Consider the following 24,357-nt stretch of genomic DNA (forward strand, 5'->3'; position numbering starts at 1 on the left):
GCTTTTATTTGAAGATACTCCTCTTTCCACTATAGGCCCTTTAGCGCTCCGATTGTCCACATGTAATTTCTACAGAAAGTTTGCTTCAGAACTGCTCACTAAAATGTAAGGTTCAACTCTGTTAGTTGAATGCACAGAACAGAAAGAAGTTTCGCAGAATGCTTCTCTGTAGTTTTTATTTGAAGATATTCCTTTTTCCAATAGAGGACCCTTGGCGCTCCAATTGTTCACTTGCAGTTTCCCCAGAAGGAGTGTTTCAGAACTTCTCAATCAAAAGTAATGTTAAATTCTGTTAGTTGAATGCACAGAACAGAAAGAAGTTTCGCAGAATGCTTCTGTGTAGTTTTTATTTGAAGTTATTCCTTTTTCCACTATAGGCCCCTTAGCGCTCCGAATGTCCACTTGCACTTTCTACAGAAAGAGTGTTTCAGATGTGCACAATCCAAAGTAAGGTTCAACTCTGTTAGTTGAATGCAAAGAAGAGAAAGAAGTTTCACAGAATGCTTCTGTGTTGTTTTTATTTGAAGATATTCCTTTTTCCACTTAAGGATCCTAAGCCCTCCAAATGTCCACTTGCAGTTTCTACAGAAAGAGTGTTTCAGAACTGCTCAATGCAAAGTAAAGTTCAACTCTTTTAGCTGAATGCACAGAAAAGAAAGAAGTTTCACAGAATGTTTCTGTGTAGCTTTTATTTGAAGATAGTCCTGTTTCCACTATAGGCCCTTTATCGCTCCGATTGTCCACTTGCAATTTCTACAGAAAGTGTGCTTCAGAACTGCTCATTAAAAAGTAAGGTTCAACTCTGTTAGTTGAATGCACAGAACAGAAAGAAGTTTCGCAGAATGCTTCTCTGTAGTTTTTATTTGAAGATATTCCTTTTTCCAATAGAGGACCCTTGGCGCTCCAATTGTTCACTTGCAGTTTCCCCAGAAGGAGTGTTTCAGAACTTCTCAATCAAAAGTAATGTTAAATCCTGTTAGTTGAATGCACAGAACAGAAAGAAGTTTCGCAGAATGCTTCTGTGTAGTTTACTTGAAGATATTCCTTTTTCCACTAAAGGCCCCTTAGCGCTCAGAATGTCCACTTGCAGCTACTGCAGAGAGAGTGTTTCAGAGCTGCTCAATTAAAAGTGAGCTTCAACTCTGTTAACCGAATGTTCAGAGCCCAAAGAAGTTTCACACAATGCTTCTGTGTAGTTTTTATTTGAAGATATTTCTTCTTCCACTATAGGCCCCTTAGTGCTCTGAATATCCACTTCCAGTTTCTACAGAGAGAGTGTTTCAGAACTGCTGAATCAAAAGTAAGCTTCAACTGTGTTAGTTGAATGCACTGAACAGAAAGAAATTTCACAGAATGCTTCTGTGTAGTTTTTATTTGAAGTTATTCCTTTTTCCACTATAGGCCCCTTAGCGCTCCGAATGTCCACTTGCACTTTCTACAGAAAGAGTGTTTCAGATGTGCACAATCCAAAGTAAGCTTCAAGTCTGCTAGTTGAAAGCGCAGAACAGAGAGAAGTTTCACAGAATACTTCTGTGTAGTTTTTATTGGAAGATATTCCTTTTTCCAATGTAGGCCCCTTAGCGATCGGAATGTCCACTTGCAGTTTCCGCAGAAGCAGTGTTTCAGAACTGCTGAATCAAAAGTAAGGCTCAACTCTGTTAGTTGAATGCAAAGAAGAGAAAGAAGTTTCACTGAATGCTTCTGTGTTGTTTTTATTTGAAGATATTCCTTTTTCAACTAAAGGATCCTAAGCCCTCCAAATGTCCACTTGCAGTTTCTACAGAAAGAGTGTTTCAGAACTGCTCAATGCAAAGTACAGTTCAACTCTTTTAGTTGAATGCACAGAACAGAAAGAAGTTTCACAGAATGCTTCTGTGTAGCTTTTATTTGAAGATACTCCTCTTTCCACTATAGGCCCTTTAGCGCTCCGATTGTCCACATGTAATTTCTACAGAAAGTTTGCTTCAGAACTGCTCACTAAAAAGTAAGGTTCAACTCTGTTAGTTGAATGCACAGAACAGAAAGAAGTTTCGCAGAATGCTTCTCTGTAGTTTTTATTTGAAGATATTCCTTTTTCCAATAGAGGACCCTTGGCGCTCCAATTGTTCACTTGCAGTTTCCCCAGAAGGAGTGTTTCAGAACTTCTCAATCAAAAGTAATGTTAAATTCTGTTAGTTGAATGCACAGAACAGAAAGAAGTTTCGCAGAATGCTTCTGTGTAGTTTTTATTTGAAGTTATTCCTTTTTCCACTATAGGCCCCTTAGCGCTCCGAATGTCCACTTGCACTTTCTACAGAAAGAGTGTTTCAGATGTGCACAATCCAAAGTAACGTTCAACTCTGTTAGTTGAATGCAAAGAAGAGAAAGAAGTTTCACAGAATGCTTCTGTGTTGTTTTTATTTGAAGATATTCCTTTTTCCACTTAAGGATCCTAAGCCCTCCAAATGTCCACTTGCAGTTTCTACAGAAAGAGTGTTTCAGAACTGCTCAATGCAAAGTAAAGTTCAACTCTTTTAGCTGAATGCACAGAAAAGAAAGAAGTTTCACAGAATGTTTCTGTGTAGCTTTTATTTGAAGATAGTCCTGTTTCCACTATAGGCCCTTTATCGCTCCGATTGTCCACTTGCAATTTCTACAGAAAGTGTGCTTCAGAACTGCTCATTAAAAAGTAAGGTTCAACTCTGTTAGTTGAATGCACAGAACAGAAAGAAGTTTCGCAGAATGCTTCTCTGTAGTTTTTATTTGAAGATATTCCTTTTTCCAATAGAGGACCCTTGGCGCTCCAATTGTTCACTTGCAGTTTCCCCAGAAGGAGTGTTTCAGAACTTCTCAATCAAAAGTAATGTTAAATCCTGTTAGTTGAATGCACAGAACAGAAAGAAGTTTCGCAGAATGCTTCTGTGTAGTTTACTTGAAGATATTCCTTTTTCCACTAAAGGCCCCTTAGCGCTCAGAATGTCCACTTGCAGCTACTGCAGAGAGAGTGTTTCAGAGCTGCTCAATTAAAAGTGAGCTTCAACTCTGTTAACCGAATGTTCAGAGCCCAAAGAAGTTTCACACAATGCTTCTGTGTAGTTTTTATTTGAAGATATTTCTTCTTCCACTATAGGCCCCTTAGTGCTCTGAATATCCACTTCCAGTTTCTACAGAGAGAGTGTTTCAGAACTGCTGAATCAAAAGTAAGCTTCAACTGTGTTAGTTGAATGCACTGAACAGAAAGAAATTTCACAGAATGCTTCTGTGTAGTTTTTATTTGAAGTTATTCCTTTTTCCACTATAGGCCCCTTAGCGCTCCGAATGTCCACTTGCACTTTCTACAGAAAGAGTGTTTCAGATGTGCACAATCCAAAGTAAGCTTCAAGTCTGCTAGTTGAAAGCGCAGAACAGAGAGAAGTTTCACAGAATACTTCTGTGTAGTTTTTATTGGAAGATATTCCTTTTTCCAATGTAGGCCCCTTAGCGATCGGAATGTCCACTTGCAGTTTCCGCAGAAGCAGTGTTTCAGAACTGCTGAATCAAAAGTAAGGCTCAACTCTGTTAGTTGAATGCAAAGAAGAGAAAGAAGTTTCACTGAATGCTTCTGTGTTGTTTTATTTGAAGATATTCCTTTTTCAACTAAAGGATCCTAAGCCCTCCAAATGTCCACTTGCAGTTTCTACAGAAAGAGTGTTTCAGAACTGCTCAATGCAAAGTACAGTTCAACTCTTTTAGTTGAATGCACAGAACAGAAAGAAGTTTCACAGAATGCTTCTGTGTAGCTTTTATTTGAAGATACTCCTCTTTCCACTATAGGCCCTTTAGCGCTCCGATTGTCCACATGTAATTTCTACAGAAAGTTTGCTTCAGAACTGCTCACTAAAATGTAAGGTTCAACTCTGTTAGTTGAATGCACAGAACAGAAAGAAGTTTCGCAGAATGCTTCTCTGTAGTTTTTATTTGAAGATATTCCTTTTTCCAATAGAGGACCCTTGGCGCTCCAATTGTTCACTTGCAGTTTCCCCAGAAGGAGTGTTTCAGAACTTCTCAATCAAAAGTAATGTTAAATTCTGTTAGTTGAATGCACAGAACAGAAAGAAGTTTCGCAGAATGCTTCTGTGTAGTTTTTATTTGAAGTTATTCCTTTTTCCACTATAGGCCCCTTAGCGCTCCGAATGTCCACTTGCACTTTCTACAGAAAGAGTGTTTCAGATGTGCACAATCCAAAGTAAGGTTCAACTCTGTTAGTTGAATGCAAAGAAGAGAAAGAAGTTTCACAGAATGCTTCTGTGTTGTTTTTATTTGAAGATATTCCTTTTTCCACTTAAGGATCCTAAGCCCTCCAAATGTCCACTTGCAGTTTCTACAGAAAGAGTGTTTCAGAACTGCTCAATGCAAAGTAAAGTTCAACTCTTTTAGCTGAATGCACAGAAAAGAAAGAAGTTTCACAGAATGTTTCTGTGTAGCTTTTATTTGAAGATAGTCCTGTTTCCACTATAGGCCCTTTATCGCTCCGATTGTCCACTTGCAATTTCTACAGAAAGTGTGCTTCAGAACTGCTCATTAAAAAGTAAGGTTCAACTCTGTTAGTTGAATGCACAGAACAGAAAGAAGTTTCGCAGAATGCTTCTCTGTAGTTTTTATTTGAAGATATTCCTTTTTCCAATAGAGGACCCTTGGCGCTCCAATTGTTCACTTGCAGTTTCCCCAGAAGGAGTGTTTCAGAACTTCTCAATCAAAAGTAATGTTAAATCCTGTTAGTTGAATGCACAGAACAGAAAGAAGTTTCGCAGAATGCTTCTGTGTAGTTTACTTGAAGATATTCCTTTTTCCACTAAAGGCCCCTTAGCGCTCAGAATGTCCACTTGCAGCTACTGCAGAGAGAGTGTTTCAGAGCTGCTCAATTAAAAGTGAGCTTCAACTCTGTTAACCGAATGTTCAGAGCCCAAAGAAGTTTCACACAATGCTTCTGTGTAGTTTTTATTTGAAGATATTTCTTCTTCCACTATAGGCCCCTTAGTGCTCTGAATATCCACTTCCAGTTTCTACAGAGAGAGTGTTTCAGAACTGCTGAATCAAAAGTAAGCTTCAACTGTGTTAGTTGAATGCACTGAACAGAAAGAAATTTCACAGAATGCTTCTGTGTAGTTTTTATTTGAAGTTATTCCTTTTTCCACTATAGGCCCCTTAGCGCTCCGAATGTCCACTTGCACTTTCTACAGAAAGAGTGTTTCAGATGTGCACAATCCAAAGTAAGCTTCAAGTCTGCTAGTTGAAAGCGCAGAACAGAGAGAAGTTTCACAGAATACTTCTGTGTAGTTTTTATTGGAAGATATTCCTTTTTCCAATGTAGGCCCCTTAGCGATCGGAATGTCCACTTGCAGTTTCCGCAGAAGCAGTGTTTCAGAACTGCTGAATCAAAAGTAAGGCTCAACTCTGTTAGTTGAATGCAAAGAAGAGAAAGAAGTTTCACTGAATGCTTCTGTGTTGTTTTTATTTGAAGATATTCCTTTTTCAACTAAAGGATCCTAAGCCCTCCAAATGTCCACTTGCAGTTTCTACAGAAAGAGTGTTTCAGAACTGCTCAATGCAAAGTACAGTTCAACTCTTTTAGTTGAATGCACAGAACAGAAAGAAGTTTCACAGAATGCTTCTGTGTAGCTTTTATTTGAAGATACTCCTCTTTCCACTATAGGCCCTTTAGCGCTCCGATTGTCCACATGTAATTTCTACAGAAAGTTTGCTTCAGAACTGCTCACTAAAAAGTAAGGTTCAACTCTGTTAGTTGAATGCACAGAACAGAAAGAAGTTTCGCAGAATGCTTCTCTGTAATTTTTATTTGAAGATATTCCTTTTTCCAATAGAGGACCCTTGGCGCTCCAATTGTTCACTTGCAGTTTCCCCAGAAGGAGTGTTTCAGAACTTCTCAATCAAAAGTAATGTTAAATTCTGTTAGTTGAATGCACAGAACAGAAAGAAGTTTCGCAGAATGCTTCTGTGTAGTTTTTATTTGAAGTTATTCCTTTTTCCACTATAGGCCCCTTAGCGCTCCGAATGTCCACTTGCACTTTCTACAGAAAGAGTGTTTCAGATGTGCACAATCCAAAGTAAGGTTCAACTCTGTTAGTTGAATGCAAAGAAGAGAAAGAAGTTTCACAGAATGCTTCTGTGTTGTTTTTAATTGAAGATATTCCTTTTTCCACTTAAGGATCCTAAGCCCTCCAAATGTCCACTTGCAGTTTCTACAGAAAGAGTGTTTCAGAACTGCTCAATGCAAAGTAAAGTTCAACTCTTTTAGCTGAATGCACAGAAAAGAAAGAAGTTTCACAGAATGTTTCTGTGTAGCTTTTATTTGAAGATAGTCCTGTTTCCACTATAGGCCCTTTATCGCTCCGATTGTCCACTTGCAATTTCTACAGAAAGTGTGCTTCAGAACTGCTCATTAAAAAGTAAGGTTCAACTCTGTTAGTTGAATGCACAGAACAGAAAGAAGTTTCGCAGAATGCTTCTCTGTAGTTTTTATTTGAAGATATTCCTTTTTCCAATAGAGGACCCTTGGCGCTCCAATTGTTCACTTGCAGTTTCCCCAGAAGGAGTGTTTCAGAACTTCTCAATCAAAAGTAATGTTAAATCCTGTTAGTTGAATGCACAGAACAGAAAGAAGTTTCGCAGAATGCTTCTGTGTAGTTTACTTGAAGATATTCCTTTTTCCACTAAAGGCCCCTTAGCGCTCAGAATGTCCACTTGCAGCTACTGCAGAGAGAGTGTTTCAGAGCTGCTCAATTAAAAGTGAGCTTCAACTCTGTTAACCGAATGTTCAGAGCCCAAAGAAGTTTCACACAATGCTTCTGTGTAGTTTTTATTTGAAGATATTTCTTCTTCCACTATAGGCCCCTTAGTGCTCTGAATATCCACTTCCAGTTTCTACAGAGAGAGTGTTTCAGAACTGCTGAATCAAAAGTAAGCTTCAACTGTGTTAGTTGAATGCACTGAACAGAAAGAAATTTCACAGAATGCTTCTGTGTAGTTTTTATTTGAAGTTACTCCTTTTTCCACTATAGGCCCCTTAGCGCTCCGAATGTCCACTTGCACTTTCTACAGAAAGAGTGTTTCAGATGTGCACAATCCAAAGTAAGCTTCAAGTCTGCTAGTTGAAAGCGCAGAACAGAGAGAAGTTTCACAGAATACTTCTGTGTAGTTTTTATTGGAAGATATTCCTTTTTCCAATGTAGGCCCCTTAGCGATCGGAATGTCCACTTGCAGTTTCCGCAGAAGCAGTGTTTCAGAACTGCTGAATCAAAAGTAAGGCTCAACTCTGTTAGTTGAATGCAAAGAAGAGAAAGAAGTTTCACTGAATGCTTCTGTGTTGTTTTTATTTGAAGATATTCCTTTTTCAACTAAAGGATCCTAAGCCCTCCAAATGTCCACTTGCAGTTTCTACAGAAAGAGTGTTTCAGAACTGCTCAATGCAAAGTACAGTTCAACTCTTTTAGTTGAATGCACAGAACAGAAAGAAGTTTCACAGAATGCTTCTGTGTAGCTTTTATTTGAAGATACTCCTCTTTCCACTATAGGCCCTTTAGCGCTCCGATTGTCCACATGTAATTTCTACAGAAAGTTTGCTTCAGAACTGCTCACTAAAAAGTAAGGTTCAACTCTGTTAGTTGAATGCACAGAACAGAAAGAAGTTTCGCAGAATGCTTCTCTGTAATTTTTATTTGAAGATATTCCTTTTTCCAATAGAGGACCCTTGGCGCTCCAATTGTTCACTTGCAGTTTCCCCAGAAGGAGTGTTTCAGAACTTCTCAATCAAAAGTAATGTTAAATTCTGTTAGTTGAATGCACAGAACAGAAAGAAGTTTCGCAGAATGCTTCTGTGTAGTTTTTATTTGAAGTTATTCCTTTTTCCACTATAGGCCCCTTAGCGCTCCGAATGTCCACTTGCACTTTCTACAGAAAGAGTGTTTCAGATGTGCACAATCCAAAGTAAGGTTCAACTCTGTTAGTTGAATGCAAAGAAGAGAAAGAAGTTTCACAGAATGCTTCTGTGTTGTTTTTATTTGAAGATATTCCTTTTTCCACTTAAGGATCCTAAGCCCTCCAAATGTCCACTTGCAGTTTCTACAGAAAGAGTGTTTCAGAACTGCTCAATGCAAAGTAAAGTTCAACTCTTTTAGCTGAATGCACAGAAAAGAAAGAAGTTTCACAGAATGTTTCTGTGTAGCTTTTATTTGAAGATAGTCCTGTTTCCACTATAGGCCCTTTATCGCTCCGATTGTCCACTTGCAATTTCTACAGAAAGTGTGCTTCAGAACTGCTCATTAAAAAGTAAGGTTCAACTCTGTTAGTTGAATGCACAGAACAGAAAGAAGTTTCGCAGAATGCTTCTCTGTAGTTTTTATTTGAAGATATTCCTTTTTCCAATAGAGGACCCTTGGCGCTCCAATTGTTCACTTGCAGTTTCCCCAGAAGGAGTGTTTCAGAACTTCTCAATCAAAAGTAATGTTAAATCCTGTTAGTTGAATGCACAGAACAGAAAGAAGTTTCGCAGAATGCTTCTGTGTAGTTTACTTGAAGATATTCCTTTTTCCACTAAAGGCCCCTTAGCGCTCAGAATGTCCACTTGCAGCTACTGCAGAGAGAGTGTTTCAGAGCTGCTCAATTAAAAGTGAGCTTCAACTCTGTTAACCGAATGTTCAGAGCCCAAAGAAGTTTCACACAATGCTTCTGTGTAGTTTTTATTTGAAGATATTTCTTCTTCCACTATAGGCCCCTTAGTGCTCTGAATATCCACTTCCAGTTTCTACAGAGAGAGTGTTTCAGAACTGCTGAATCAAAAGTAAGCTTCAACTGTGTTAGTTGAATGCACTGAACAGAAAGAAATTTCACAGAATGCTTCTGTGTAGTTTTTATTTGAAGTTATTCCTTTTTCCACTATAGGCCCCTTAGCGCTCCGAATGTCCACTTGCACTTTCTACAGAAAGAGTGTTTCAGATGTGCACAATCCAAAGTAAGCTTCAAGTCTGCTAGTTGAAAGCGCAGAACAGAGAGAAGTTTCACAGAATACTTCTGTGTAGTTTTTATTGGAAGATATTCCTTTTTCCAATGTAGGCCCCTTAGCGATCGGAATGTCCACTTGCAGTTTCCGCAGAAGCAGTGTTTCAGAACTGCTGAATCAAAAGTAAGGCTCAACTCTGTTAGTTGAATGCAAAGAAGAGAAAGAAGTTTCACTGAATGCTTCTGTGTTGTTTTTATTTGAAGATATTCCTTTTTCAACTAAAGGATCCTAAGCCCTCCAAATGTCCACTTGCAGTTTCTACAGAAAGAGTGTTTCAGAACTGCTCAATGCAAAGTACAGTTCAACTCTTTTAGTTGAATGCACAGAACAGAAAGAAGTTTCACAGAATGCTTCTGTGTAGCTTTTATTTGAAGATACTCCTCTTTCCACTATAGGCCCTTTAGCGCTCCGATTGTCCACATGTAATTTCTACAGAAAGTTTGCTTCAGAACTGCTCACTCAAAAGTAAGGTTCAACTCTGTTAGTTGAATGCACAGAACAGAAAGAAGTTTCGCAGAATGCTTCTCTGTAGTTTTTATTTGAAGATATTCCTTTTTCCAATAGAGGACCCTTGGCGCTCCAATTGTTCACTTGCAGTTTCCCCAGAAGGAGTGTTTCAGAACTTCTCAATCAAAAGTAATGTTAAATTCTGTTAGTTGAATGCACAGAACAGAAAGAAGTTTCGCAGAATGCTTCTGTGTAGTTTTTATTTGAAGTTATTCCTTTTTCCACTATAGGCCCCTTAGCGCTCCGAATGTCCACTTGCACTTTCTACAGAAAGAGTGTTTCAGATGTGCACAATCCAAAGTAAGGTTCAACTCTGTTAGTTGAATGCAAAGAAGAGAAAGAAGTTTCACAGAATGCTTCTGTGTTGTTTTTATTTGAAGATATTCCTTTTTCCACTTAAGGATCCTAAGCCCTCCAAATGTCCACTTGCAGTTTCTACAGAAAGAGTGTTTCAGAACTGCTCAATGCAAAGTAAAGTTCAACTCTTTTAGCTGAATGCACAGAAAAGAAAGAAGTTTCACAGAATGTTTCTGTGTAGCTTTTATTTGAAGATAGTCCTGTTTCCACTATAGGCCCTTTATCGCTCCGATTGTCCACTTGCAATTTCTACAGAAAGTGTGCTTCAGAACTGCTCATTAAAAAGTAAGGTTCAACTCTGTTAGTTGAATGCACAGAACAGAAAGAAGTTTCGCAGAATGCTTCTCTGTAGTTTTTATTTGAAGATATTCCTTTTTCCAATAGAGGACCCTTGGCGCTCCAATTGTTCACTTGCAGTTTCCCCAGAAGGAGTGTTTCAGAACTTCTCAATCAAAAGTAATGTTAAATCCTGTTAGTTGAATGCACAGAACAGAAAGAAGTTTCGCAGAATGCTTCTGTGTAGTTTACTTGAAGATATTCCTTTTTCCACTAAAGGCCCCTTAGCGCTCAGAATGTCCACTTGCAGCTACTGCAGAGAGAGTGTTTCAGAGCTGCTCAATTAAAAGTGAGCTTCAACTCTGTTAACCGAATGTTCAGAGCCCAAAGAAGTTTCACACAATGCTTCTGTGTAGTTTTTATTTGAAGATATTTCTTCTTCCACTATAGGCCCCTTAGTGCTCTGAATATCCACTTCCAGTTTCTACAGAGAGAGTGTTTCAGAACTGCTGAATCAAAAGTAAGCTTCAACTGTGTTAGTTGAATGCACTGAACAGAAAGAAATTTCACAGAATGCTTCTGTGTAGTTTTTATTTGAAGTTATTCCTTTTTCCACTATAGGCCCCTTAGCGCTCCGAATGTCCACTTGCACTTTCTACAGAAAGAGTGTTTCAGATGTGCACAATCCAAAGTAAGCTTCAAGTCTGCTAGTTGAAAGCGCAGAACAGAGAGAAGTTTCACAGAATACTTCTGTGTAGTTTTTATTGGAAGATATTCCTTTTTCCAATGTAGGCCCCTTAGCGATCGGAATGTCCACTTGCAGTTTCCGCAGAAGCAGTGTTTCAGAACTGCTGAATCAAAAGTAAGGCTCAACTCTGTTAGTTGAATGCAAAGAAGAGAAAGAAGTTTCACTGAATGCTTCTGTGTTGTTTTTATTTGAAGATATTCCTTTTTCAACTAAAGGATCCTAAGCCCTCCAAATGTCCACTTGCAGTTTCTACAGAAAGAGTGTTTCAGAACTGCTCAATGCAAAGTACAGTTCAACTCTTTTAGTTGAATGCACAGAACAGAAAGAAGTTTCACAGAATGCTTCTGTGTAGCTTTTATTTGAAGATACTCCTCTTTCCACTATAGGCCCTTTAGCGCTCCGATTGTCCACATGTAATTTCTACAGAAAGTTTGCTTCAGAACTGCTCACTAAAAAGTAAGGTTCAACTCTGTTAGTTGAATGCACAGAACAGAAAGAAGTTTCGCAGAATGCTTCTCTGTAGTTTTTATTTGAAGATATTCCTTTTTCCAATAGAGGACCCTTGGCGCTCCAATTGTTCACTTGCAGTTTCCCCAGAAGGAGTGTTTCAGAACTTCTCAATCAAAAGTAATGTTAAATTCTGTTAGTTGAATGCACAGAACAGAAAGAAGTTTCGCAGAATGCTTCTGTGTAGTTTTTATTTGAAGTTATTCCTTTTTCCACTATAGGCCCCTTAGCGCTCCGAATGTCCACTTGCACTTTCTACAGAAAGAGTGTTTCAGATGTGCACAATCCAAAGTAAGGTTCAACTCTGTTAGTTGAATGCAAAGAAGAGAAAGAAGTTTCACAGAATGCTTCTGTGTTGTTTTTATTTGAAGATATTCCTTTTTCCACTTAAGGATCCTAAGCCCTCCAAATGTCCACTTGCAGTTTCTACAGAAAGAGTGTTTCAGAACTGCTCAATGCAAAGTAAAGTTCAACTCTTTTAGCTGAATGCACAGAAAAGAAAGAAGTTTCACAGAATGTTTCTGTGTAGCTTTTATTTGAAGATAGTCCTGTTTCCACTATAGGCCCTTTATCGCTCCGATTGTCCACTTGCAATTTCTACAGAAAGTGTGCTTCAGAACTGCTCATTAAAAAGTAAGGTTCAACTCTGTTAGTTGAATGCACAGAACAGAAAGAAGTTTCGCAGAATGCTTCTCTGTAGTTTTTATTTGAAGATATTCCTTTTTCCAATAGAGGACCCTTGGCGCTCCAATTGTTCACTTGCAGTTTCCCCAGAAGGAGTGTTTCAGAACTTCTCAATCAAAAGTAATGTTAAATCCTGTTAGTTGAATGCACAGAACAGAAAGAAGTTTCGCAGAATGCTTCTGTGTAGTTTACTTGAAGATATTCCTTTTTCCACTAAAGGCCCCTTAGCGCTCAGAATGTCCACTTGCAGCTACTGCAGAGAGAGTGTTTCAGAGCTGCTCAATTAAAAGTGAGCTTCAACTCTGTTAACCGAATGTTCAGAGCCCAAAGAAGTTTCACACAATGCTTCTGTGTAGTTTTTATTTGAAGATATTTCTTCTTCCACTATAGGCCCCTTAGTGCTCTGAATATCCACTTCCAGTTTCTACAGAGAGAGTGTTTCAGAACTGCTGAATCAAAAGTAAGCTTCAACTGTGTTAGTTGAATGCACTGAACAGAAAGAAATTTCACAGAATGCTTCTGTGTAGTTTTTATTTGAAGTTATTCCTTTTTCCACTATAGGCCCCTTAGCGCTCCGAATGTCCACTTGCACTTTCTACAGAAAGAGTGTTTCAGATGTGCACAATCCAAAGTAAGCTTCAAGTCTGCTAGTTGAAAGCGCAGAACAGAGAGAAGTTTCACAGAATACTTCTGTGTAGTTTTTATTGGAAGATATTCCTTTTTCCAATGTAGGCCCCTTAGCGATCGGAATGTCCACTTGCAGTTTCCGCAGAAGCAGTGTTTCAGAACTGCTGAATCAAAAGTAAGGCTCAACTCTGTTAGTTGAATGCAAAGAAGAGAAAGAAGTTTCACTGAATGCTTCTGTGTTGTTTTTATTTGAAGATATTCCTTTTTCAACTAAAGGATCCTAAGCCCTCCAAATGTCCACTTGCAGTTTCTACAGAAAGAGTGTTTCAGAACTGCTCAATGCAAAGTACAGTTCAACTCTTTTAGTTGAATGCACAGAACAGAAAGAAGTTTCACAGAATGCTTCTGTGTAGCTTTTATTTGAAGATACTCCTCTTTCCACTATAGGCCCTTTAGCGCTCCGATTGTCCACATGTAATTTCTACAGAAAGTTTGCTTCAGAACTGCTCACTAAAAAGTAAGGTTCAACTCTGTTAGTTGAATGCACAGAACAGAAAGAAGTTTCGCAGAATGCTTCTCTGTAGTTTTTATTTGAAGATATTCCTTTTTCCAATAGAGGACCCTTGGCGCTCCAATTGTTCACTTGCAGTTTCCCCAGAAGGAGTGTTTCAGAACTTCTCAATCAAAAGTAATGTTAAATTCTGTTAGTTGAATGCACAGAACAGAAAGAAGTTTCGCAGAATGCTTCTGTGTAGTTTTTATTTGAAGTTATTCCTTTTTCCACTATAGGCCCCTTAGCGCTCCGAATGTCCACTTGCACTTTCTACAGAAAGAGTGTTTCAGATGTGCACAATCCAAAGTAAGGTTCAACTCTGTTAGTTGAATGCAAAGAAGAGAAAGAAGTTTCACAGAATGCTTCTGTGTTGTTTTTATTTGAAGATATTCCTTTTTCCACTTAAGGATCCTAAGCCCTCCAAATGTCCACTTGCAGTTTCTACAGAAAGAGTGTTTCAGAACTGCTCAATGCAAAGTAAAGTTCAACTCTTTTAGCTGAATGCACAGAAAAGAAAGAAGTTTCACAGAATGTTTCTGTGTAGCTTTTATTTGAAGATAGTCCTGTTTCCACTATAGGCCCTTTATCGCTCCGATTGTCCACTTGCAATTTCTACAGAAAGTGTGCTTCAGAACTGCTCATTAAAAAGTAAGGTTCAACTCTGTTAGTTGAATGCACAGAACAGAAAGAAGTTTCGCAGAATGCTTCTCTGTAGTTTTTATTTGAAGATATTCCTTTTTCCAATAGAGGACCCTTGGCGCTCCAATTGTTCACTTGCAGTTTCCCCAGAAGGAGTGTTTCAGAACTTCTCAATCAAAAGTAATGTTAAATCCTGTTAGTTGAATGCACAGAACAGAAAGAAGTTTCGCAGAATGCTTCTGTGTAGTTTACTTGAAGATATTCCTTTTTCCACTAAAGGCCCCTTAGCGCTCAGAATGTCCACTTGCAGCTACTGCAGAGAGAGTGTTTCAGAGCTGCTCAATTAAAAGTGAGCTTCAACTCTGTTAACCGAATGTTCAGAGCCCAAAGAAGTTTCACACAATGCTTCTGTGTAGTTTTTATTTGAAGATATTTCTTCTTCCACTATAGGCCCCTTAGTGCTCTGAATATCCACTTCCAGTTTCTACAGAGAGAGTGTTTCAGAACTGCTGAATCAAAAGTAAGCTTCAACTGTGTTAGTTGAATGCACTGAACAGAAAGAAATTTCACAGAATGCTTCTGTGTAGTTTTTATTTGAAGTTATTCCTTTTTCCACTATAGGCCCCTTAGCGCTCCGAATGTCCACTTGCACTTTCTACAGAAAGAGTGTTTCAGATGTGCACAATCCAAAGTAAGCTTCAAGTCTGCTAGTTGAAAGCGCAGAACAGAGAGAAGTTTCACAGAATACTTCTGTGTAGTTTTTATTGGAAGATATTCCTTTTTCCAATGTAGGCCCCTTAGCGATCGGAATGTCCACTTGCAGTTTCCGCAGAAGCAGTGTTTCAGAACTGCTGAATCAAAAGTAAGGCTCAACTCTGTTAGTTGAATGCAAAGAAGAGAAAGAAGTTTCACTGAATGCTTCTGTGTTGTTTTTATTTGAAGATATTCCTTTTTCAACTAAAGGATCCTAAGCCCTCCAAATGTCCACTTGCAGTTTCTACAGAAAGAGTGTTTCAGAACTGCTCAATGCAAAGTACAGTTCAACTCTTTTAGTTGAATGCACAGAACAGAAAGAAGTTTCACAGAATGCTTCTGTGTAGCTTTTATTTGAAGATACTCCTCTTTCCACTATAGGCCCTTTAGCGCTCCGATTGTCCACATGTAATTTCTACAGAAAGTTTGCTTCAGAACTGCTCACTAAAAAGTAAGGTTCAACTCTGTTAGTTGAATGCACAGAACAGAAAGAAGTTTCGCAGAATGCTTCTCTGTAGTTTTTATTTGAAGATATTCCTTTTTCCAATAGAGGACCCTTGGCGCTCCAATTGTTCACTTGCAGTTTCCCCAGAAGGAGTGTTTCAGAACTTCTCAATCAAAAGTAATGTTAAATTCTGTTAGTTGAATGCACAGAACAGAAAGAAGTTTCGCAGAATGCTTCTGTGTAGTTTTTATTTGAAGTTATTCCTTTTTCCACTATAGGCCCCTTAGCGCTGCGAATGTCCACTTGCACTTTCTACAGAAAGAGTGTTTCAGATGTGCACAATCCAAAGTAAGGTTCAACTCCGTTAGTTGAATGCAAAGAAGAGAAAGAAGTTTCACAGAATGCTTCTGTGTTGTTTTTATTTGAAGATATTCCTTTTTCCACTTAAGGTTCCTAAGCCCTCCAAATGTCCACTTGCAGTTTCTACAGAAAGAGTGTTTCAGAACTGCTCAATGCAAAGTAAAGTTCAACTCTTTTAGCTGAATGCACAGAAAAGAAAGAAGTTTCACAGAATGTTTCTGTGTAGCTTTTATTTGAAGATAGTCCTGTTTCCACTATAGGCCCTTTATCGCTCCGATTGTCCACTTGCAATTTCTACAGAAAGTGTGCTTCAGAACTGCTCATTAAAAAGTAAGGTTCAACTCTGTTAGTTGAATGCACAGAACAGAAAGAAGTTTCGCAGAATGCTTCTCTGTAGTTTTTATTTGAAGATATTCCTTTTTCCAATAGAGGACCCTTGGCGCTCCAATTGTTCACTTGCAGTTTCCCCAGAAGGAGTGTTTCAGAACTTCTCAATCAAAAGTAATGTTAAATCCTGTTAGTTGAATGCACAGAACAGAAAGAAGTTTCGCAGAATGCTTCTGTGTAGTTTACTTGAAGATATTCCTTTTTCCACTAAAGGCCCCTTAGCGCTCAGAATGTCCACTTGCAGCTACTGCAGAGAGAGTGTTTCAGAGCTGCTCAATTAAAAGTGAGCTTCAACTCTGTTAACCGAATGTTCAGAGCCCAAAGAAGTTTCACACAATGCTTCTGTGTAGTTTTTATTTGAAGATATTTCTTCTTCCACTATAGGCCCCTTAGTGCTCTGAATATCCACTTCCAGTTTCTACAGAGAGAGTGTTTCAGAACTGCTGAATCAAAAGTAAGCTTCAACTGTGTTAGTTGAATGCACTGAACAGAAAGAAATTTCACAGAATGCTTCTGTGTAGTTTTTATTTGAAGTTATTCCTTTTTCCACTATAGGCCCCTTAGCGCTCCGAATGTCCACTTGCACTTTCTACAGAAAGAGTGTTTCAGATGTGCACAATCCAAAGTAAGCTTCAAGTCTGCTAGTTGAAAGCGCAGAACAGAGAGAAGTTTCACAGAATACTTCTGTGTAGTTTTTATTGGAAGATATTCCTTTTTCCAATGTAGGCCCCTTAGCGATCGGAATGTCCACTTGCAGTTTCCGCAGAAGCAGTGTTTCAGAACTGCTGAATCAAAAGTAAGGCTCAACTCTGTTAGTTGAATGCAAAGAAGAGAAAGAAGTTTCACTGAATGCTTCTGTGTTGTTTTTATTTGAAGATATTCCTTTTTCAACTAAAGGATCCTAAGCCCTCCAAATGTCCACTTGCAGTTTCTAAGGAAAGAGTGTTTCAGAACTGCTCAATGCAAAGTACAGTTCAACTCTTTTAGTTGAATGCACAGAACAGAAAGAAGTTTCACAGAATGCTTCTGTGTAGCTTTTATTTGAAGATACTCCTCTTTCCACTATAGGCCCTTTAGCGCTCCGATTGTCCACATGTAATTTCTACAGAAAGTTTGCTTCAGAACTGCTCACTAAAAAGTAAGGTTCAACTCTGTTAGTTGAATGCACAGAACAGAAAGAAGTTTCGCAGAATGCTTCTCTGTAGTTTTTATTTGAAGATATTCCTTTTTCCAATAGAGGACCCTTGGCGCTCCAATTGTTCACTTGCAGTTTCCCCAGAAGGAGTGTTTCAGAACTTCTCAATCAAAAGTAATGTTAAATTCTGTTAGTTGAATGCACAGAACAGAAAGAAGTTTCGCAGAATGCTTCTGTGTAGTTTTTATTTGAAGTTATTCCTTTTTCCACTATAGGCCCCTTAGCGCTCCGAATGTCCACTTGCACTTTCTACAGAAAGAGTGTTTCAGATGTGCACAATCCAAAGTAAGGTTCAACTCTGTTAGTTGAATGCAAAGAAGAGAAAGAAGTTTCACAGAATGCTTCTGTGTTGTTTTTATTTGAAGATATTCCTTTTTCAACTAAAGGATCCTAAGCCCTCCAAATGTCCACTTGCAGTTTCTACAGAAAGAGTGTTTCAGAACTGCTCAATGCAAAGTACAGTTCAACTCTTTTAGTTGAATGCACAGAACAGAAAGAAGTTTCACAGAATGCTTCTGTGTAGCTTTTATTTGAAGATACTCCTCTTTCCACTATAGGCCCTTTAGCGCTCCGATTGTCCACATGTAATTTCTACAGAAAGTTTGCTTCAGAACTGCTCACTAAAAAGTAAGGTTCAACTCTGTTAGTTGAATGCACAGAACAGAAAGAAGTTTCGCAGAATGCTTCTCTGTAGTTTTTATTTGAAGATATTCCTTTTTCCAATAGAGGACCCTTGGCGCTCCAATTGTTCACTTGCAGTTTCCCCAGAAGGAGTGTTTCAGAACTTCTCAATCAAAAGTAATGTTAAATTCTGTTAGTTGAATGCACAGAACAGAAAGAAGTTTCGCAGAATGCTTCTGTGTAGTTTTTATTTGAAGTTATTCCTTTTTCCACTATAGGCCCCTTAGCGCTCCGAATGTCCACTTGCACTTTCTACAGAAAGAGTGTTTCAGATGTGCACAATCCAAAGTAAGGTTCAACTCTGTTAGTTGAATGCAAAGAAGAGAAAGAAGTTTCACAGAATGCTTCTGTGTTGTTTTTATTTGAAGATATTCCTTTTTCCACTTAAGGATCCTAAGCCCTCCAAATGTCCACTTGCAGTTTCTACAGAAAGAGTGTTTCAGAACTGCTCAATGCAAAGTAAAGTTCAACTCTTTTAGCTGAATGCACAGAAAAGAAAGAAGTTTCACAGAATGTTTCTGTGTAGCTTTTATTTGAAGATAGTCCTGTTTCCACTATAGGCCCTTTATCGCTCCGATTGTCCACTTGCAATTTCTACAGAAAGTGTGCTTCAGAACTGCTCATTAAAAAGTAAGGTTCAACTCTGTTAGTTGAATGCACAGAACAGAAAGAAGTTTCGCAGAATGCTTCTCTGTAGTTTTTATTTGAAGATAATCCTTTTTCCAATAGAGGACCCTTGGCGCTCCAATTGTTCACTTGCAGTTTCCCCAGAAGGAGTGTTTCAGAACTTCTCAATCAAAAGTAATGTTAAATCCTGTTAGTTGAATGCACAGAACAGAAAGAAGTTTCGCAGAATGCTTCTGTGTAGTTCTTACTTGAAGATATTCCTTTTTCCACTAAAGGCCTCTTAGCGCTCAGAATGTCCACTTGCAGCTACTGCAGAGAGAGTGTTTCAGAGCTGCTCAATTAAAAGTGAGCTTCAACTCTGTTAACCGAATGTTCAGAGCCCAAAGAAGTTTCACACAATGCTTCTGTGTAGTTTTTATTTGAAGATATTTCTTCTTCCACTATAGGCCCCTTAGTGCTCTGAATATCCACTTCCAGTTTCTACAGAGAGAGTGTTTCAGAACTGCTGAATCAAAAGTAAGCTTCAACTGTGTTAGTTGAATGCACAGAACAGAAAGAAATTTCACAGAATGCTTCTGTGTAGTTTTTATTTGAAGTTATTCCTTTTTCCACTATAGGCCCCTTAGCGCTCCGAATGTCCACTTGCACTTTCTACAGAAAGAGTGTTTCAGATGTGCACAATCCAAAGTAAGCTTCAAGTCTGCTAGTTGAAAGCGCAGAACAGAGAGAAGTTTCACAGAATACTTCTGTGTAGTTTTTATTGGAAGATATTCCTTTTTCCAATGTAGGCCCCTTAGCGATCGGAATGTCCACTTGCAGTTTCCGCAGAAGCAGTGTTTCAGAACTGCTGAATCAAAAGTAAGGCTCAACTCTGTTAGTTGAATGCAAAGAAGAGAAAGAAGTTTCACTGAATGCTTCTGTGTTGTTTTTATTTGAAGATATTCCTTTTTCAACTAAAGGATCCTAAGCCCTCCAAATGTCCACTTGCAGTTTCTAAGGAAAGAGTGTTTCAGAACTGCTCAATGCAAAGTACAGTTCAACTCTTTTAGTTGAATGCACAGAACAGAAAGAAGTTTCACAGAATGCTTCTGTGTAGCTTTTATTTGAAGATACTCCTCTTTCCACTATAGGCCCTTTAGCGCTCCGATTGTCCACATGTAATTTCTACAGAAAGTTTGCTTCAGAACTGCTCACTAAAAAGTAAGGTTCAACTCTGTTAGTTGAATGCACAGAACAGAAAGAAGTTTCGCAGAATGCTTCTCTGTAGTTTTTATTTGAAGATATTCCTTTTTCCAATAGAGGACCCTTGGCGCTCCAATTGTTCACTTGCAGTTTCCCCAGAAGGAGTGTTTCAGAACTTCTCAATCAAAAGTAATGTTAAATTCTGTTAGTTGAATGCACAGAACAGAAAGAAGTTTCGCAGAATGCTTCTGTGTAGTTTTTATTTGAAGTTATTCCTTTTTCCACTATAGGCCCCTTAGCGCTCCGAATGTCCACTTGCACTTTCTACAGAAAGAGTGTTTCAGATGTGCACAATCCAAAGTAAGGTTCAACTCTGTTAGTTGAATGCAAAGAAGAGAAAGAAGTTTCACAGAATGCTTCTGTGTTGTTTTTATTTGAAGATATTCCTTTTTCCACTTAAGGATCCTAAGCCCTCCAAATGTCCACTTGCAGTTTCTACAGAAAGAGTGTTTCAGAACTGCTCAATGCAAAGTAAAGTTCAACTCTTTTAGCTGAATGCACAGAAAAGAAAGAAGTTTCACAGAATGTTTCTGTGTAGCTTTTATTTGAAGATAGTCCTGTTTCCACTATAGGCCCTTTATCGCTCCGATTGTCCACTTGCAATTTCTACAGAAAGTGTGCTTCAGAACTGCTCATTAAAAAGTAAGGTTCAACTCTGTTAGTTGAATGCACAGAACAGAAAGAAGTTTCGCAGAATGCTTCTCTGTAGTTTTTATTTGAAGATATTCCTTTTTCCAATAGAGGACCCTTGGCGCTCCAATTGTTCACTTGCAGTTTCCCCAGAAGGAGTGTTTCAGAACTTCTCAATCAAAAGTAATGTTAAATCCTGTTAGTTGAATGCACAGAACAGAAAGAAGTTTCGCAGAATGCTTCTGTGTAGTTCTTACTTGAAGATATTCCTTTTTCCACTAAAGGCCCCTTAGCGCTCAGAATGTCCACTTGCAGCTACTGCAGAGAGAGTGTTTCAGAGCTGCTCAATTAAAAGTGAGCTTCAACTCTGTTAACCGAATGTTCAGAGCCCAAAGAAGTTTCACACAATGCTTCTGTGTAGTTTTTATTTGAAGATATTTCTTCTTCCACTATAGGCCCCTTAGTGCTCTGAATATCCACTTCCAGTTTCTACAGAGAGAGTGTTTCAGAACTGCTGAATCAAAAGTAAGCTTCAACTGTGTTAGTTGAATGCACAGAACAGAAAGAAATTTCACAGAATGCTTCTGTGTAGTTTTTATTTGAAGTTATTCCTTTTTCCACTATAGGCCCCTTAGCGCTCCGAATGTCCACTTGCACTTTCTACAGAAAGAGTGTTTCAGATGTGCACAATCCAAAGTAAGCTTCAAGTCTGCTAGTTGAAAGCGCAGAACAGAGAGAAGTTTCACAGAATACTTCTGTGTAGTTTTTATTGGAAGATATTCCTTTTTCCAATGTAGGCCCCTTAGCGATCGGAATGTCCACTTGCAGTTTCCGCAGAAGCAGTGTTTCAGAACTGCTGAATCAAAAGTAAGGCTCAACTCTGTTAGTTGAATGCAAAGAAGAGAAAGAAGTTTCCCTGAATGCTTCTGTGTTGTTTTTATTTGAAGTTATTCCTTTTTCAACTAAAGGATCCTAAGCCCTCCAAATGTCCACTTGCAGTTTCTACAGAAAGAGTGTTTCAGAACTGCTCAATGCAAAGTACAGTTCAACTCTTTTAGTTGAATGCACAGAACAGAAAGAAGTTTCACAGAATGCTTCTGTGTAGCTTTTATTTGAAGATACTCCTCTTTCCACTATAGGCCCTTTAGCGCTCCGATTGTCCACATGTAATTTCTACAGAAAGTTTGCTTCAGAACTGCTCACTAAAAAGTAAGGTTCAACTCTGTTAGTTGAATGCACAGAACAGAAAGAAGTTTCGCAGAATGCTTCTCTGTAATTTTTATTTGAAGATATTCCTTTTTCCAATAGAGGACCCTTGGCGCTCCAATTGTTCACTTGCAGTTTCCCCAGAAGGAGTGTTTCAGAACTTCTCAATCAAAAGTAATGTTAAATTCTGTTAGTTGAATGCACAGAACAGAAAGAAGTTTCGCAGAATGCTTCTGTGTAGTTTTTATTTGAAGTTATTCCTTTTTCCACTATAGGCCCCTTAGCGCTCCGAATGTCCACTTGCACTTTCTACAGAAAGAGTGTTTCAGATGTGCACAATCCAAAGTAAGGTTCAACTCTGTTAGTTGAATGCAAAGAAGAGAAAGAAGTTTCACAGAATGCTTCTGTGTTGTTTTTATTTGAAGATATTCCTTTTTCCACTTAAGGATCCTAAGCCCTCCAAATGTCCACTTGCAGTTTCTACAGAAAGAGTGTTTCAGAACTGCTCAATGCAAAGTAAAGTTCAACTCTTTTAGCTGAATGCACAGAAAAGAAAGAAGTTTCACAGAATGTTTCTGTGTAGCTTTTATTTGAAGATAGTCCTGTTTCCACTATAGGCCCTTTATCGCTCCGATTGTCCACTTGCAATTTCTACAGAAAGTGTGCTTCAGAACTGCTCATTAAAAAGTAAGGTTCAACTCTGTTAGTTGAATGCACAGAACAGAAAGAAGTTTCGCAGAATGCTTCTCTGTAGTTTTTATTTGAAGATATTCCTTTTTCCAATAGAGGACCCTTGGCGCTCCAATTGTTCACTTGCAGTTTCCCCAGAAGGAGTGTTTCAGAACTTCTCAATCAAAAGTAATGTTAAATCCTGTTAGTTGAATGCACAGAACAGAAAGAAGTTTCGCGGAATGCTTCTGTGTAGTTCTTACTTGAAGATATTCCTTTTTCCACTAAAGGCCCCTTAGCGCTCAGAATGTCCACTTGCAGCTACTGCAGAGAGAGTGTTTCAGAGCTGCTCAATTAAAAGTAAGCTTCAGCTCTGTTAACCGAATGTTCAGAGCCCAAAGAAGTTTCACACAATGCTTCTGTGTAGTTTTTATTTGAAGATATTTCTTCTTCCACTATAGGCCCTTTAGTGCTCTGAATATCCACTTCCAGTTTCTACAGAGAGAGTGTTTCAGAACTGCTGAATCAAAAGTAAGCTTCAACTGTGTTAGTTGAATGCACAGAACAGAAAGAAATTTCACAGAATGCTTCTGTGTAGTTTTTATTTGAAGTTATTCCTTTTTCCACTATAGGCCCCTTAGCGCTCCGAATGTCCACTTGCACTTTCTACAGAAAGAGTGTTTCAGATGTGCACAATCCAAAGTAAGCTTCAAGTCTGCTAGTTGAAAGCGCAGAACAGAGAGAAGTTTCACAGAATACTTCTGTGTAGTTTTTATTGGAAGATATTCCTTTTTCCAATGTAGGCCCCTTAGCGATCGGAATGTCCACTTGCAGTTTCCGCAGAAGCAGTGTTTCAGAACTGCTGAATCAAAAGTAAGGCTCAACTCTGTTAGTTGAATGCAAAGAAGAGAAAGAAGTTTCACTGAATGCTTCTGTGTTGTTTTTATTTGAAGATATTCCTTTTTCAACTAAAGGATCCTAAGCCCTCCAAATGTCCACTTGCAGTTTCTAAGGAAAGAGTGTTTCAGAACTGCTCAATGCAAAGTACAGTTCAACTCTTTTAGTTGAATGCACAGAACAGAAAGAAGTTTCACAGAATGCTTCTGTGTAGCTTTTATTTGAAGATACTCCTCTTTCCACTATAGGCCCTTTAGCGCTCCGATTGTCCACATGTAATTTCTACAGAAAGTTTGCTTCAGAACTGCTCACTAAAAAGTAAGGTTCAACTCTGTTAGTTGAATGCACAGAACAGAAAGAAGTTTCGCAGAATGCTTCTCTGTAGTTTTTATTTGAAGATATTCCTTTTTCCAATAGAGGACCCTTGGCGCTCCAATTGTTCACTTGCAGTTTCCCCAGAAGGAGTGTTTCAGAACTTCTCAATCAAAAGTAATGTTAAATTCTGTTAGTTGAATGCACAGAACAGAAAGAAGTTTCGCAGAATGCTTCTGTGTAGTTTTTATTTGAAGTTATTCCTTTTTCCACTATAGGCCCCTTAGCGCTCCGAATGTCCACTTGCACTTTCTACAGAAAGAGTGTTTCAGATGTGCACAATCCAAAGTAAGGTTCAACTCTGTTAGTTGAATGCAAAGAAGAGAAAGAAGTTTCACAGAATGCTTCTGTGTTGTTTTTATTTGAAGATATTCCTTTTTCAACTAAAGGATCCTAAGCCCTCCAAATGTCCACTTGCAGTTTCTACAGAAAGAGTGTTTCAGAACTGCTCAATGCAAAGTACAGTTCAACTCTTTTAGTTGAATGCACAGAACAGAAAGAAGTTTCACAGAATGCTTCTGTGTAGCTTTTATTTGAAGATACTCCTCTTTCCACTATAGGCCCTTTAGCGCTCCGATTGTCCACATGTAATTTCTACAGAAAGTTTGCTTCAGAACTGCTCACTAAAAAGTAAGGTTCAACTCTGTTAGTTGAATGCACAGAACAGAAAGAAGTTTCGCAGAATGCTTCTCTGTAGTTTTTATTTGAAGATATTCCTTTTTCCAATAGAGGACCCTTGGCGCTCCAATTGTTCACTTGCAGTTTCCCCAGAAGGAGTGTTTCAGAACTTCTCAATCAAAAGTAATGTTAAATTCTGTTAGTTGAATGCACAGAACAGAAAGAAGTTTCGCAGAATGCTTCTGTGTAGTTTTTATTTGAAGTTATTCCTTTTTCCACTATAGGCCCCTTAGCGCTCCGAATGTCCACTTGCACTTTCTACAGAAAGAGTGTTTCAGATGTG

The sequence above is a fragment of the Symphalangus syndactylus genome, chromosome 14 (assembly GCF_028878055.3).
Source record: "Symphalangus syndactylus isolate Jambi chromosome 14, NHGRI_mSymSyn1-v2.1_pri, whole genome shotgun sequence".
Lineage (NCBI taxonomy): Eukaryota > Metazoa > Chordata > Mammalia > Primates > Hylobatidae > Symphalangus > Symphalangus syndactylus.